Source organism: Palaemon carinicauda, chromosome 11 (genome assembly GCF_036898095.1).
Source record: "Palaemon carinicauda isolate YSFRI2023 chromosome 11, ASM3689809v2, whole genome shotgun sequence".
NCBI lineage: Eukaryota > Metazoa > Arthropoda > Malacostraca > Decapoda > Palaemonidae > Palaemon > Palaemon carinicauda.
In genome coordinates this window covers 126,165,761-126,180,134 of record NC_090735.1, presented here as the reverse complement: position 1 = coordinate 126,180,134, position 14,374 = coordinate 126,165,761, and positions in this window count along the sequence as shown.

Here is a 14,374-nt window from a genome sequence, read left to right as displayed (position 1 = left end):
CAGCATAACAGAACAGTATCTGATGCTTCGAACAGCATAACAGAACAGTATCTGATGCTTCGAACAGCATAACAGAACAGTATCCGATGCTTCGAACAGCATGACAGAACAGTATCCGATGCTTCGGACAGCATAACATAACAGTATCTGATGCTTCGAACACCATAACATAATAGTATCTGATGCTTCGAACAGCATAACATAACAGTATCTGATGCTTCGAACACCATAACAGAACAGTATCTGATGCTTCGAACAGCATAACATACTAGTATCCGATGCTTCGAACAGCATAACAGAACAGTATCCGATGCTTCGAACAGCATAACAGAACAGTATCCGATGCTTCGAACAGCATAACAGATCAGTATCTGATGCTTCGAACAGCATAACGTAACAGTATCCGATGCTTCGAACAGCATAACGTAACAGTATCTGATGCTTCGAACAGCATAACATAATAGTATCTGATGCTTCAAACAGCATAACATAATAGTATCTGATGCTTCGAACAGCACAACATAGTATCTGATACTTCGAACAGCATAACATAACAGTATCTGATGCTTCGAACAGCATAACATAACAGTATTTGATGCTTCGAACAGCATAACATAGTATCTGATGCTTCGAACAGCATAACATAATAGTATCCGATGCTTCGAACAGCACAACATAGTATCTGATGCTTCGAACAGCATAACATAACAGTATCTGATGCTTCGAACAGCACAACATAGTATCTGATGCTTCGAACAGCATAACATAACAGTATCTGATGCTTCGAACAGCATAACATAGTATCTGATGCTTCGAACAGCATAACATAGTATTTGATGCTTCGAACAGCATAACAGAACAGTATTCGATGCTTCGAACAGCATAACATAATAGTATCTGATGCTTCGAACAGCATAACATAGTATCTGATGCTTCGAACAGCATAACATAACAGTATCCGATGCTTCGAACAGCATAATTTAGTATCTGATGCTTCGAACACCATAACATAGTATCTGATGCTTCGAACAGCATAACATAATAGTATCTGATGCTTCGAACAGCATAACATAACAGTATCTGATGCTTCGAACAGCATAACATAACAGTATCCGATGCTTCGAACAGCATAACATAGTATTTGATGCTTCGAACAGCATAACAGAACAGTATCCGATGCTTCGAACAGCATAACATAATAGTATCCGATACTTCGAACAGCATAACATAACAGTATCTGATGCTTCGAACAGCATAACATAACAGTATTTGATGCTTCGAACACCATAACAGAACAGTATCCGATGCTTCGAACAGCATAACATAATAGTATCTGATGCTTCGAACAGCATAACATAGTATCTGATGCTTCGAACAGCATAACATGGTATCTGATGCTTCGAACAGCATAACATAATAGTATCTGATGCTTCGAACAGCATAACATAACAGTATCCGATGCTTCGAACACCATAACATAACAGTATCTGATGCTCCGAACAGCATAACAGAACAGTATCTGATGCTTCGAACAGCATAACAGAACAGTATCCGATGCTTCGAACAGCATAACATTACAGTATCTGATGCTTCGGACAGCATAACATAACAGTATTTGATGCTTCGAACAGCATAACATAACAGTATCTGATGCTTCGAACAGCATAACATAACAGTATCTGATGCTTCGAACAGCATAACATAACAGTATCTGATGATTCGAACAGCATAACATAACAGTATGTGATGCTTCGAACAGCATAACATTACAGTATCCGATGCCTCGAACAGCATAACGTAACAGTATCCGATGCTTCGAACAGCATAACATAGTATCTGATGCTTCGAACAGCATAACATAGTATCTGATGCTTCGAACAGCATAACATAACAGTATCTGATGCTTCGAACAGCATAACAGAACAGTATCCGATGCTTCGAGTTATGATGCTTCGAACAGCATAACATAACAGTATCCGATGCTTCGAACAGCATAACATAACAGTATCTGATGCTTCGAACAGCATAACAGAACAGTATCCGATGCTTCGAGTTATGATGCTTCGAACAGCATAACAGAACAGTATCCGATGCTTCGAGTTATGATGCTTCGAACAGCATAATATAATAGTATCCGATGCTTCGAACAGCATAACAGAACCCGAAGTAAGTTAGTATTCGATTCACCAACCTGTTCGGTTATCAACCTTTCGGGAAACGCCAAAGGGCAGTACGCAGTCCGTCAAAGAACTCGCTGTGACTGTTAAAAACTCTTTGATAGACGTAGGCTGACTCGTAAGTATGATCATAAAATCCGGGTTCTTTTCCTGCTGTGACTTTTAAAAACTCTTTGATGGACATAACTTATAAGTATAATCATAAAATAGGTCTACTTTTCCTGCTGTGACTTTTAAAAACTCTTTGATGGACGTAACTTATAAGTATAATCATAAAATGGGTCTACTTTTCCTGCTGTGACTGTTAAAAACTCTTTGATGGACGTAACTTATAAGTATATTCATAAAATAAGTCTACTTTTCCTGCTGTGACTTTTAAAAACTCTTTGATGGACATAACTTATAAGTATAATCATAAAATGGGTCTACTTTTCCTGCTGTGACTTTTAAAAACTCTTTGATGGACGTAACTTATAAGTATATTCATAAAATAAGTCTACTTTTCCTGCTGTGACTTTTAAAAACACTTTGATGGACGTAACTTATAAGTACAATGATAAAATATGTCTACTTTTCCTGCTGTGACTGTTAAAAACTCTTTGATGGACGTAACTTATAAGTATATTAATAAAATGTGTCTACTTTTCTTGCTGTGACTTAAAAACACTTTGATGGACGTAACTTATAAGTATAATCATAAAATCGGTCTACTTTTCCTGCCGTAACTGTTAAAAACACTTTGATGGACGTAACTTATAAGTATAATGATAAAATATGTCTACTTTTCCTGCTGTGACTTTTAAAAACACTTTGTTGGACGTAACTTATAAGTATAATGATAAAATATGTCTACTTTTCCTGCTGTGACTGTTAAAAACTCTTTGGTGGACGTAACTTATAAGTATAATCATAAAATATGTCTACTTTTCCTGCTGTGACTGTTAAAAACTCTTTGGTGGACGTAACTTATAAGTATAATGATAAAATATGTCTACTTTTCCTGCTGTGACTTTTAAAAACACTTTGTTGGACGTAACTTATAAGTATAATCATAAAATAGGTCTACTTTTCCTGCTGTGACTGTTAAAACTCTTTGATGGACGTAACTTATAAGTATAATGATAAAATATGTCTACTTTTCCTGCTGTGACTGTTAAAAACTCTTTGATGGACGTAACTTATAAGTATAATCATAAAATATGTCTACTTTTCCTGCTGTGACTTTTAAAAACTCTTTGATGGACGTAACTTATAAGTATAATCATAAAATAGGTCTACTTTTCTTGCTGTGACTTTTAAAAACACTTTGATGGACGTAATTTATAAGTATAATCATAAAATAGGTCTACTTTTCTTGCTGTGACTGTTAAAAACTCTTTGATGGACGTAACTTATAAGTATAGTCATAAAATAGGTCTACTTTTCCTGCTGTGACTTTTAAAAACTCTTTGATAGACCTAACTTATAAATATGATCATGATATCGGTCTACTTTTTCTGCTGTGACTTTTAAAAACTCTTTAATGGACGTAACTTATAAGTATATTCATAAAATCGGTATACTTTTTTCTGCTGCGACTGTTAAAAACTCTTTGATGGACGTAACTCATAAGTATAATGATAAAATAGGTCTACTTTTCCTGCTGTGACTGTTAAAAACTCTTTGATGGACGTAACTTATAAATATGATCATGAAATCGGTCTACATTTCACCTTAACTTCTAACGGAAAGATGCAAGGGTTTAAAGGTTACTCGTGTATGGCAGAGGCAAGGGACAGTGACAAATGCCCTGAAGATTGACCATATATACATATGATCAGCGTCCAAGCCCCCTCCCCACCCAAGCTAGGAATAGGGAGGGCCAGGCAATGACTGCTGATGACTCAGCAGATAGACCCATAGGCTCCCCCATACCCCTATCCATAGCTCAAAAGGATGGTGAGGTTCCAGACACTACTAGAAACTCTCAAGCTAAAGCGGGGCTCGAACCCCAGTCCGGCATATTGCCAGGCAGGGACGTTTCCAATAGGCCATCAAAGCCTTGATTCCCCTAATTGAAACTTAATTGGTTCAGTAAACACTGAGATAAGAACTTTAGATTACAGAAAAGTGACAGTTTAAGGGTAGAAGAGACTCTTTAGCTATGGTAAGCAACTCTTCTGGGAGAAGGACACTCCAAAATCAAACCATTGTTCTCTAGTCTTGGGTAGTGCCATAGCCTCTGTACTACGGTCTTCCACTGTCTTGGGTTAGAGTGCTCTTGCTTGAGGGTACACTTGGGCACACTTTTCTATCTTATTTCTCTTCCTTTTGTTTTGTTAAAGTTTTAATAGTTTAAATAGGAGATATTTATTCTAATGTTGTTACTGTTCTAGAAATATTTAATTTTCCTTTTTCCCTTTCCTCACTGGGCTATTTTCCCTGTTGGAGCTCCTGGGCTTATAGCATTCTGCTTTTCCAACTAGGGTTGTAGCTTAGCAAGTAATAATAATAATAATAATAATAATACTTCAAAGGCTTATTGGCCTGCTATGCTGGCGTTCATATTATCTGCCTCCTTGAAAAAAAACCTGGTATATCCTTTAAGGAATCTTGAGTCGAAATTGAAGTATTGTTCGGTAAGTGTGTTTACATATATACGTAATTCTATAAATTCACAGAAGCTGATGGAAATCTCTTTTTAAATCTTTCTTCTTCCTCGTCGCTTAGACCTACAAGGAAATTTCATTTTCTTTTTATTTCATCACAGAAATTTCCTTTTTATTTCATTTCATCACGGAAATTTCCTTTCTTTATTCTCATTTAAAAATTCAAAACGGAAATTTCCTTTTTTTCTTATTTCATCACGGAAATTTAGTTTTTCTTTTATTTAATCATGGAAATTTCCTTTTTTTTTTTTATTTCATCACGGAAATTCCATTTTTTTTTATTCTTATTTCACCACGGAAATTTCCTTTTTTTCTTATTTCATCACGGAAATTTCCTTTTCTTTAATTTCATCACGGAAATTTCCTTTTTTTTCTTATTTCATCACGGAAATTTCCTTTTTTTTCTTATTTCATCACGGAAATTTCCTTTTCTTTTATTTCATCACGGAAATTTCCTTTTTTTTCTTATTTCATCACGGAAATTTCCTTTTCTTTTATTTCATCACGGAAATTTCCTTTTTTTTCTTATTTCATCACAAAAATTTCATTTTTTTCTTATTTCATAACGGAAATTTCCTTTTCTTTTAATTCAACACAGAAATTTCCTTTTCTTTTATTTCATCACGGAAATTTCCTTTTTTTCTTATTTCATCACGGAAATTTCCTTTTTTTTCTTATTTCATCACGGAAATTTCCTTTTCTTTAATTTCATCACGGAAATTTCCTTTTTTTTCTTATTTCATCACGGAAATTTCCTTTTTTTTCTTATTTCATCACGGAAATTTCCTTTTCTTTAATTTCATCACGGAAATTTCCTTTTTTTTCTTATTTCATCACGGAAATTTCCTTTTCTTTAATTTCATCACGGAAATTTCCTTTTTTTTCTTATTTCATCACGGAAATTTCCTTTTCTTTAATTTCATCACGGAAATTTCCTTTTTTTTCTTATTTCATCACGGAAATTTCCTTTTTTTCTTATTTCATCACGGAAATTTCCTTTTCTTTAATTTCATCACGGAAATTTCCTTTTTTTTCTTATTTCATCACGGAAATTTCCTTTTCTTTTATTTCATCACGGAAATTTCCTTTTTTTTCTTATTTCATCACGGAAATTTCCTTTTCTTTTATTTCATCACGGAAATTTCCTTTTTTTTCTTATTTCATCACGGAAATTTCCTTTTCTTTTATTTCATCACGGAAATTTCCTTTTTTTTCTTATTTCATCACGGAAATTTCCTTTTCTTTAATTTCATCACGGAAATTTCCTTTTTTTTCTTATTTCATCACGGAAATTTCCTTTTTTTCTTATTTCATCACGGAAATTTCCTTTTCTTTAATTTCATCACGGAAATTTCCTTTTTTTTCTTATTTCATCACGGAAATTTCCTTTTCTTTTATTTCATCACGGAAATTTCCTTTTTTTTCTTATTTCATCACGGAAATTTCCTTTTCTTTTATTTCATCACGGAAATTTCCTTTTTTTTCTTATTTCATCACGGAAATTTCCTTTTCTTTAATTTCATCACGGAAATTTCCTTTTTTTTTCTTATTTCATCACGGAAATTTCCTTTTCTTTTATTTCATCACGGAAATTTCCTTTTTTTTCTTATTTCATCACGGAAATTTCCTTTTCTTTTATTTCATCACGGAAATTTCCTTTTTTTTCTTATTTCATCACGGAAATTTCCTTTTCTTTTATTTCATCACGGAAATTTCCTTTTTTTTCTTATTTCATCACGGAAATTTCCTTTTCTTTTATTTCATCACGGAAATTTCCTTTTTTTTCTTATTTCATCACGGAAATTTCCTTTTCTTTTATTTCATCACGGAAATTTCCTTTTTTTTCTTATTTCATCACGGAAATTTCCTTTTCTTTTATTTCATCACGGAAATTTCCTTTTTTTTCTTATTTCATCACGGAAATTTCCTTTTCTTTAATTTCATCACGGAAATTTCCTTTTTTTTCTTATTTCATCACGGAAATTTCCTTTTCTTTTATTTCATCACGGAAATTTCCTTTTTTTTCTTATTTCATCACGGAAATTTCCTTTTCTTTTATTTCATCACGGAAATTTCCTTTTTTTTCTTATTTCATCACGGAAATTTCCTTTTCTTTAATTTCATCACGGAAATTTCCTTTTTTTTCTTATTTCATCACGGAAATTTCCTTTTCTTTAATTTCATAACGGAAATTTCCTTTTCTTTTAATTCAACACAGAAATTTCCTTTTCTTTTATTTCATCACGGAAATTTCCTTTTCTTTTATTTCATCACGGAAATTTCCTTTTTTTTCTTATTTCATCACGGAAATTTCCTTTTCTTTAATTTCATCACGGAAATTTCCTTTTTTTTCTTATTTCATCACGGAAATTTCCTTTTCTTTTATTTCATAACGGAAATTTCCTTTTCTTTTAATTCAACACAGAAATTTCCTTTTCTTTTATTTCATCACGGAAATTTCCTTTTTTTCTTATTTCATCACGGAAATTTCCTTTTTTTTCTTATTTCATCACGGAAATTTCCTTTTCTTTAATTTCATCACGGAAATTTCCTTTTTTTTCTTATTTCATCACGGAAATTTCCTTTTTTTTCTTATTTCATCACGGAAATTTCCTTTTCTTTTATTTCATCACGGAAATTTCCTTTTTTTTCTTATTTCATCACGGAAATTTCCTTTTTTTTCTTATTTCATCACGGAAATTTCCTTTTCTTTTATTTCATAACGGAAATTTCCTTTTCTTTTAATTCAACACAGAAATTTCCTTTTCTTTTATTTCATCACGGAAATTTCCTTTTCTTTTATTTCATCACGGAAATTTCCTTTTTTTTTCTTATTTCATCACGGAAATTTCCTTTTCTTTAATTTCATCACGGAAATTTCCTTTTTTTTCTTATTTCATCACGGAAATTTCCTTTTCTTTTATTTCATAACGGAAATTTCCTTTTCTTTTAATTCAACACAGAAATTTCCTTTTCTTTTATTTCATCACGGAAATTTCCTTTTTTTCTTATTTCATCACGGAAATTTCCTTTTCTTTAATTTCATCACGGAAATTTCCTTTTTTTCTTATTTCATCACGGAAATTTCCTTTTCTTTTATTTCATAACGGAAATTTCCTTTTCTTTTAATTCAACACAGAAATTTCCTTTTCTTTTATTTCATCACGGAAATTTCCTTTTTTTCTTATTTCATCACGGAAATTTCCTTTTCTTTAATTTCATCACGGAAATTTCCTTTTTTTTCTTATTTCATCACGGAAATTTCCTTTTCTTTAATTTCATCACGGAAATTTCCTTTTTTTTCTTATTTCATCACGGAAATTTCCTTTTCTTTTATTTCATCACGGAAATTTCCTTTTTTTTCTTATTTCATCACGGAAATTTCCTTTTCTTTTATTTCATCACGGAAATTTCCTTTTTTTTCTTATTTCATCACGGAAATTTCCTTTTCTTTAATTTCATCACGGAAATTTCCTTTTTTTTCTTATTTCATCACGGAAATTTCCTTTTCTTTTATTTCATCACGGAAATTTCCTTTTTTTTCTTATTTCATCACGGAAATTTCCTTTTCTTTTATTTCATCACGGAAATTTCCTTTTTTTTCTTATTTCATCACGGAAATTTCCTTTTCTTTTATTTCATCACGGAAATTTCCTTTTTTTTCTTATTTCATCACGGAAATTTCCTTTTCTTTTATTTCATCACGGAAATTTCCTTTTTTTTCTTATTTCATCACGGAAATTTCCTTTTCTTTAATTTCATCACGGAAATTTCCTTTTTTTTCTTATTTCATCACGGAAATTTCCTTTTCTTTTATTTCATCACGGAAATTTCCTTTTTTTTCTTATTTCATCACGGAAATTTCCTTTTCTTTTATTTCATCACGGAAATTTCCTTTTTTTTCTTATTTCATCACGGAAATTTCCTTTTCTTTAATTTCATCACGGAAATTTCCTTTTTTTTCTTATTTCATCACGGAAATTTCCTTTTCTTTTATTTCATCACGGAAATTTCCTTTTTTTTCTTATTTCATCACAAAAATTTCATTTTTTTCTTATTTCATAACGGAAATTTCCTTTTCTTTTAATTCAACACAGAAATTTCCTTTTCTTTTATTTCATCACGGAAATTTCCTTTTTTTCTTATTTCATCACGGAAATTTCCTTTTCTTTAATTTCATCACGGAAATTTCCTTTTTTTTCTTATTTCATCACGGAAATTTCCTTTTCTTTTATTTCATCACGGAAATTTCCTTTTTTTCTTATTTCATCACGGAAATTTCCTTTTCTTTAATTTCATCACGGAAATTTCCTTTTTTTTCTTATTTCATCACGGAAATTTCCTTTTCTTTTATTTCATCACGGAAATTTCCTTTTTTTTCTTATTTCATCACGGAAATTTCCTTTTCTTTAATTTCATCACGGAAATTTCCTTTTTTTTCTTATTTCATCACGGAAATTTCCTTTTCTTTTATTTCATCACGGAAATTTCCTTTTTTTCTTATTTCATCACGGAAATTTCCTTTTCTTTAATTTCATCACGGAAATTTCCTTTTTTTTCTTATTTCATCACGGAAATTTCCTTTTCTTTTATTTCATCACGGAAATTTCCTTTTTTTCTTATTTCATCACGGAAATTTCCTTTTCTTTAATTTCATCACGGAAATTTCCTTTTTTTCTTATTTCATCACGGAAATTTCCTTTTCTTTAATTTCATCACGGAAATTTCCTTTTTTTTCTTATTTCATCACGGAAATTTCCTTTTCTTTTATTTCATCACGGAAATTTCCTTTTTTTTCTTATTTCATCACGGAAATTTCCTTTTCTTTTATTTCATCACGGAAATTTCCTTTTTTTTCTTATTTCATCACGGAAATTTCCTTTTCTTTAATTTCATCACGGAAATTTCCTTTTTTTTCTTATTTCATCACGGAAATTTCCTTTTCTTTAATTTCATCACGGAAATTTCCTTTTTTTTCTTATTTCATCACGGAAATTTCCTTTTCTTTTATTTCATCACGGAAATTTCCTTTTTTTTCTTATTTCATCACGGAAATTTCCTTTTTTTCTTATTTCATCACGGAAATTTCCTTTTTTTTCTTATTTCATCACGGAAATTTCCTTTTCTTTTATTTCATCACGGAAATTTCCTTTTTTTTCTTATTTCATCACGGAAATTTCCTTTTTTTCTTATTTCATCACGGAAATTTCCTTTTTTTTCTTATTTCATCACGGAAATTTCCTTTTCTTTTATTTCATCACGGAAATTTCCTTTTTTTTCTTATTTCATCACAAAAATTTCATTTTTTTCTTATTTCATAACGGAAATTTCCTTTTCTTTTAATTCAACACAGAAATTTCCTTTTCTTTTATTTCATCACAGAAATTTCCTTTTTTTCTCTTATTTCATCACGGAAATTATATACCTTTTATTTCATCACAGAAATTTCCTTTTCTTTTATTTCATCACGGAAATTTCCTTTTTTTTCATTTCATCACGGAAATTTCCTTTTCTTTTATTTCATCACAGAAATTTCCTTTTTTTTTCTTATTTCATTACAGAAATTTCCTTTTTTTATTTTATCACGGAAATTTCCTTCATTTCTTTTATTTCATCACAAAAATTTCCTTTTTTATTCTTATTTCAAAACGGAAATTTCCTTTTTTTCTTATTTCATCACGGCAATTTCCTTTTTTTTTTAATTTCATCACAGATAATTCCTTTTTTTTTTCATTTCATTTTAGGCATGTCGGTGCCATTCCTCATCCCCCCCCCCCCCCACCCCCAATTTTTATGATTCCCCTCAAAATAGACAAAAACGAAGTAAATCAATTTCGGACGGACGAGGGAATGTTGTGATGTCATGCTGCCTTGCAAGTTGTGCTGGCTGAGTTGCCGGTTATCTAATTTCTATTTTTTTTACGTTGAATATTTACCGGTTTTTGTGATCAGTTTTTTGTTCATCAAGTCGGTGTTTCTTAATGTTATAAAAAAGAGATATAAAATAACAATGTGATTATTCGATTCCATTTTTTGTATATCTCAAAATCATTGGTAGGAATGATCACAAATATTTTTTTTTCCTTGAACAGTATGTGGTTCATATTATTATTATTATTATTATTATTATTATTATTATTACTTGCTAAGCTACAACCCTAGTTGGAAAAGCAGGATGCTTTATGCTCAGGGGCCCCACCAGGGAAAATAGCCTAGTGAAGAAAGGAAATAAGGAAAAATGAAATATCTTGAGAACAGTACCAACATTAAAATAAATATTTCCTATATAAAATATAAAAACTTTATTATTATTATTATTATTATTATTATTATTATTATTATTACTTGCTGAGCTACAACCCTAGTTGGAAAAGCAGGATGCTATAAGCTCAGGGGCCCCAACAGGGAAAATAGCCCAGTGAGGAAAGGAAATAAGGAAAAAATAAAATATCTTGAGAACAGTACCAACATTAGAATAAATATTTCATATATAAAATATAAATATTTTATTATTATTATTATTATTATTATTATTATTATAACTTGCTAAGCTACAACTCTAGTTGGAAAAGCAGGATGCTACAAGCCCAGGGGCCCCAGCAGGGAAAATAGCCCAGTGAGGAAAGGAAAAAAGGAAAAAATAAAATATCTTGAGAACAGTACCAACATTAAAATAAATATTTCCTATATAAGATATAAACACTTTATTATTATTATTATTATTATTGTTATTATTATTATAATTATTATTACTTGCTGAGCTACAACCCTAGTTGGAAAAGCAGGATGCTATAATCCCAGGGGCCCCACTAGGGAAAATAGCCCAATGAGGAAAGGAAAAAATGAAAAAATAAAATATCTTGAGAACATTACCAACATTAAAATAAATATTTCCTACATAAACTAGAAACACTTTAACAAAACAAGAGGAAGAGAAATTAGATAGAATAGTGTCTATTTTATGCAATACATAAATAACAACATTCTTGAAAACAAACTACAATAAATAAGTTGCCTTTTCACAATTGCATATTATTGCATAGAAGTTTCATAATTGTTCTTTTTATATCTATAAACAATAGAGACTATTGATAACTTATCTATTATTGATAAGGTTTTCGTTAACTAAAATAACCATTTTGTAATCATAGGGCGTCCAAGGTTTGATTAAATTGTAGAATATAAAATTATATATAACTGAGGTAAACAGGTAAACAGTAAAGTAAATTAGATATTATTATTATTATTATTATTATTATTATTATTATTATTATTATTATTATTAATATTATTATTATCATTATTATTATTTTTATTATCATTATTACTATTATTATTATTATCATTAATTTTATTATTATTATTATTATTATTACTATTATTATTATTATTATTATTATTATTATTACTATTACTATTATTATTATTATTATTATTATTATTATTATTATTATTATTATTATTATTATTATTATTATTATTATTATTATTATTATTATAACTAACCAAGCTTCAACCCTAGTTGAAATAAAAGGTTGTTACAAGCTCCTACAGGAAAGAACCAAATAAGGAAAAAATAAACTACAAAGACGTATAAGAAAATATATGTTAAAATATATAAAATTTCTAAACTAATAAGCGACATATAAACTAAAAATGAAAAGTTTAAGAAAATATGATAAAAGAAAATGAATAATAACTTTTAAACTGATAAGGGCGTATGAATTACTAGGGAGAAGTATACGAAAATATGATATATAAAAAAAAAAAAATTTAAAATTTTAAACTGGTAACCGAAACTCTATAGTCAATTCTTTTTAGTGAGGCAGATTTGTACCGACTCGCAGGGGTGCCCTTTTAGCTCGGAAACGTTTCCTGATCGCTGATTGGTTGGACAGGATAATTCGAACCAATCAGCGACTAGGAAACTTTTCCGAGCTAAAAGCGTACCGCTGCGAATCGGTGCAAATGCACCTCATTAAAAAAAATTGAGTATAGTTAATCTGCTCAACAGAAAAGCAATTTTGCACAAGTTTGAAAATGCGCCTCATTAAAAAAAATTGAGTATAGTTAATCTGCTCAACAGAAAAGCAATTTTGCACAAGTTTGAAAATGCGCCTCATTAAAAAAAATTGAGTTTAGTTAATCTGCTCAACAGAAAAGCAATTTTGCACAAGTTTGAAAATGCGCCTCATTAAAAAAAATTGAGTATATAGTTAATCTGCTCAACAGAAAAGCAATTTTGCAAAAGTTTGAAAATGCGCCTCATTAAAAAAAATTGAGTATAGTTAATCTGCTCAACAGAAAAGCAACTTTGCCCAAGTTTGAAATTTCGAATCGTCATATCATCATATAATTATAGACAGATCTCAGCGTATATCATTACTGAAGCACAGCCAACTTATGATCAAGCACCTGCCAAAAGCATTAGCAAGCATTTCTGAGAATTCCCGTGCATTGAAAACCCGTATTTAACGTTTGGTACATAATTATAACCGGCTAGCATTAAAGGCTTAAGGGCTTTAAAGGCCACTCATTATTGGCTGAGGCAAGGGACAGTGACATTGCCCTATCAAGCAGGACAATGCCCTAGACACTAACCATATTATATATGATCAGCAACCAAGCCCCCTCTCCATACAAGATAGGACCAAGGAGGGCCAGGCAATGGCTGCTGATGACTCAGCAGATAGCTCACAAAGGGGGTGAGGTTGCAGCGACCAAAATAACTAACGAGTTCGAGCAGGACGCGAACCCCAGTCTAGCAATCACCAGGCCACCACAACCCTAAATTCGTCACACTAGCCTGATATATCTGACTTTTGAAGAATTAAATAAAGTCATCTACATGCATTCAAATAAATAAAACTATGAAGCACCCTGAGAGGGCAGACCTCCGTCACGGCAGCTTATTTCGGTCGACCTTTTGCTCGACCTTGACCTTTGGCTGTGGGACCCTAACAGTACCACTCAAACTCGGCTGAATCCCTCGTCAGGCTGGAAGGAGCTGAGAGAGGAAAGGTCCCCTTTTGTTCCTTTGTTTGATGTTGACTAACCCCCCAAAATTGGGGGAAGTGCCTTGGTAAGTGAATGAATGATCACTAAATATATTTCATAATTAATTTCTTTATCATGAAAACATGATACTTGGAAAAGAAGAAACTGTGTTACTAAGAAAAAGTCTATTTACAACTCCTTTTCAAGTATTGATTAAAGTCATTTGATGGACAAAAAACGAAATATTTTCCCTCATTTATCTAATCTATCTGTACTGTAATTATTCAGAGGCCACTTTCCTCTTGATAAGGGTAGAAGTGATTCTTTAGCTATGATAAGCAGCTCTTCTAGGAGGACACTCCAAAATTAAACCATTGTTTAGTAGCCTCTTTCCTTTTGATACGGGTAGAAGAGATTCTTTAGCTATGATAAGCAGCTCTTCTAGGAGAAGGACACTCCAAAATCAAACCATTGTTCCGCTTTCCTCTTGGTAAGGGTAGAAGAGATTCTTTAGCTATGATAAGCAGCTCTTCTAGGAGAAGAACACTCCAA